This window comes from Mus pahari, chromosome 22 (assembly GCF_900095145.1).
Source record: "Mus pahari chromosome 22, PAHARI_EIJ_v1.1, whole genome shotgun sequence".
NCBI classification, from domain to species: domain Eukaryota; kingdom Metazoa; phylum Chordata; class Mammalia; order Rodentia; family Muridae; genus Mus; species Mus pahari.
Window position 1 is genome coordinate 47,580,688 of NC_034611.1, and position 3,790 is coordinate 47,584,477.

Below are 3,790 nucleotides of genomic sequence, written 5' to 3' on the forward strand. Positions count from 1 at the left end.
TCCCTTCCTCCCTCCCTCCCTCCCTCCCTCTTTCTCTCTCCACTATAGCTTGCACTGTTGGATTGAAGTGAGCATCTTGTATGTTCCTGATCTGAAGAGAGTTCAGTCTTTCCTTATTGACGGACACTGGTGGGATGTTTCCTGCCATTTTCAGTTAATGGGGCATTATTTTCTCCTCCTGAAAGGGCACTGGGTTCATCTTTTTTATCATGTGGTAAGATCGAGTGGGCTTCCCCTTCATGTTAATGTGACCTTTTATTTTGAACCATTGTTGTAACCTGAGAGCAGACCCCACTTGGTCATAGTATATAATACTTCACTGTGCCGCTGAGTTTTGTTTTTTGTTTTGTTTTTTAATATTTTGTGGAGGACTTTTGTGTTTTCATGTATAAGGGTTGGGGGTTGGCCTGCTGTTTTCCTGTAGGCTCTTTATCCAGCCTCAGGATCAGGTAACGCTGATCTCGGAGAATGTGTTAGGGAATGCCAGCTCTTCAGACTTTTGGAAACTTTGAGAACAATGGATGCTAGAACTGTTGTGATGTTGAAGGGAATTCACACTTAAGCCATTGGACCTGGTATTTTCTTAGTTTGGGTATTTTACAATTGTTATTCCTTACTCAATGTTCTTACTTGGTGTGAATCCATTCAGAAGGTGCATTTCCTCTCTAGTTGATTTTGGTACTTTTTGTGAGTTTGGGATTTATCCATTTCACCTAAGTTGGAACAGAGTCATATGTAACACACTCTTTTTGTTTGTTTGTTTGTTTGTTTGCTTGCTTGCTTGCTTTTTGCTGTTTTGAGACAGGGTTTCTCTGGACAGCCCTGACTATCCTAGAACTTGCTCTGTAGAGCAGGCTGGCTTCGAACTCAGAGATCCACCTCCCTCTGCCTCCCAAGTCTGGGTTTAAAGGCAAGTACCACCACATCCGGTTTATTGGATCTTTTTTATTTATGTCAAATTATACTGATGTCCCTACTTTCACTTCTGACTTCAATGACTTGATCTTTTAAATTAAAAAAATTATTTTATTTCATGTGTGTGGATGTTTTTGCCTGCATGTATCTGTGCACATGTGTGCAGTGCATGGATTTTTTTCCCTGTATGTATCTGTACACACGTGTGCAGTGCACTTGGGGGCAGAAGAGGGCATCAGATCCCTCAGAACTGGAGTTACAGATGGTTGTGAGCCACCATGTAGGTTTTGATAATTGAGGCTGGATCCTCTGGGAGAGCAGCCAGTGCTTTTAACCACTAAGCTGTCTCCTAGCCCTTGATATTTGTTAAATATATATATTATAGGATAAAGGGTCACTGGATGCCACCCTGGATGTCCTGGACTAGGCTGGCTTTGAATTCACAAGGTCCACCGACCTCTGCCTTCTAACATTTTTTATTTTTATCAATTTTATTTTATCAATTCTTTATTTATTTCTGCTTTCATCTGTATCATCTCCTTCTGTGTACTGATTTTTTTTTTTTTGAGTTTGCTCCTCTTCTTTTGTCCTCTTAAGGACCTTACAGTCTGTCCTGACAGCTGAGACAGACCTGAGTCCCATCCTCACACCTGGGTGCTTGTCTTACCTGGCATCTCCCTGCAGAACTCGGATGGTCCTGCCTCTGCCTCCTAAATAGTGCATCAAGGCTGTGAGGTGCTGCTTCTGCCTGTCCTCCGCAGTTCCACACACTGCTCTCTAGACCTCCTCTTCTCAAGGATGTACAGGTCCCACATTTCCTTTACTTTCCTTCCTAGAGTTCCCTTCAGCCACCCAAAGGTTGTTAAGTAAGAATAACACAAACTCTGGTAACGTGCCGGAGTCTGGGCTTTCTCAGTAATGTTTCTCCTCTCAGTGTTTGTTTGTTGTTTTTCTGTTGAGTGGGCTATATTTTGAGTATTTGTAGCTTCTTGATGACTGCTGGAAACTCAGACCACTATAGTGTGGGATCTTTGGACATCAATTCTTACGCTTCTCGGAGGCTGATAACACTGTTGGCTTCAAACTTAGATGTCACCTGCCTCTGCCCCCTGAGGGCTGAGGTTAAAGGAGTGTGCCACTCTGCCTGGATGACGGCCCTTGCTGAGGACAGTGCCGTCATCTACTTGTGACTTTTCCAAAGAGATTTTGCCAAGTGTGCTGTCTTTGCTGTACAGGGTGGTATTCGGGGTTCCTTTTGTGGGGGAAACAGGCAGTGTTGGGATGGTTCACAGGGAAGGAGGACTGGTCACAGGGGCTGGGAGAATAGCCACGCCTTTGGATCTGAGGTTTCCAGCAGGCTGAGACACTACGCAGGCCATGGAGCATCCTTGCTTGCAAGAAGGTGGTTTTCCTGGAAGATGACTGGGGAAAAGTAAGAGATAATATGTCATGAATCAGGGGACACACACCTTTAATCCCCGAGCTCGGGTGGCAGAGGCAATTGGATCTCTGTGAGTTTGAGGCCGGCCTGGTCTACGAATTGAGTTCTACGACAGCCAGGACTACATAGTGAGACGTTGTCTCAAACAAAGCAAAACGGGACAAGACGTCTTAGATTTTTTTTTACCTAGATCCCGGCACTAGAAAATTTTAAATTTCCATCTATTTGTCTCCTCTGTGGAGGTGACACAGAAGGTAGGGAGTAGCTGTGGTTGTTTTCCTCCCTCCCTCCCTCCCTCCCTCCCTCCCTCCCTCTCCCTCTCTCTCTCTTTCTTTCTTCTCTCTTTCTCTTTCTTTGAGACAGAGCCTCATGATGTAGGTTGGCCTGGTCTGTAACTCATTATATAGACCAGGCAGGTTTGCCTCAAACTCACAGAGATCCGCCTGTTTCTGCCTCCTGTGCACTAGGACTAAAGGTGTGTACAGCCACATTGGAGTTGTGTTTTATTTGTGTGTGTGTGTGTGTGTGTGTGTGTGTGTATCTGTGTGAAGTGGGTGTTCTGGAACTGGAATCAGTTCTAGGCAGTCATAAGTCACCCTGAGCAGGGGCAGGGAAGTGAACCCTGGTCCTCTAGGAGAGCAGAAAGCACTCGGGCTGAGCTCTCAGGAGCCTCTCTGGTGGTTCATTTTAGTTGTCAACCTGACTGGATCTGGAATTAGGAGATAAACCTCTGGCCACACCTGTGAGGGGCTATCTAGAATAAGGTTAGCCTCTGAGAATACCTATGAAGGTTTTTGTTTTCTTTTTAAATTAACTAATTTTGTGTGTGTGTGTGTGTGTGTGTGTGTGTGTGTGTGTGTGAGAGAGAGAGAGAGAGAGAGAGAGAGAGAGAGAGATGAAGTATGCATGCATGTGAGCTTCCATGCACCACAGCTCAAGTATGGAGGTCGGAGGTCAACTCTGGAGTGACAGTTCTTGCCTTGCACCTCGTGGAGGCAAAGGTTTCTGTCTCTACCTCTGTCTTCACCATGGGGATGCTGGGCTGTCTGTACCTCTGTCTTCACCATGGGGATGCTGGGCTGTCTGTACCTCCGTCTTCACCATGGGGATGCTGGGCTGTCTGTACCTCCGTCTTCACCATGGGGATGCTGGGTCTACAGATGCATGCAGCTGCACCTGCCTTTTTCTCATGGGTTCTGGGCTTGACCTCAGGCCATCAGGCTTTCAAGACAAAAGTTTTCACTCATCAAGCCATTTCTCCAGCCCTGGGATTTCCCTGGCTGCAGTGGGTAGACATCACAGACCCAGGACTACCCACTTGAAGTGGGGCGCTCCTTCCAGTAACTGTCCAGCTATAAGACGGTCAGAGGGACAACCTAGTTTTACATTTTTGCCTGCTTGCCTTGAGTCTTGCTGGTGAGTTTATCTACCCTG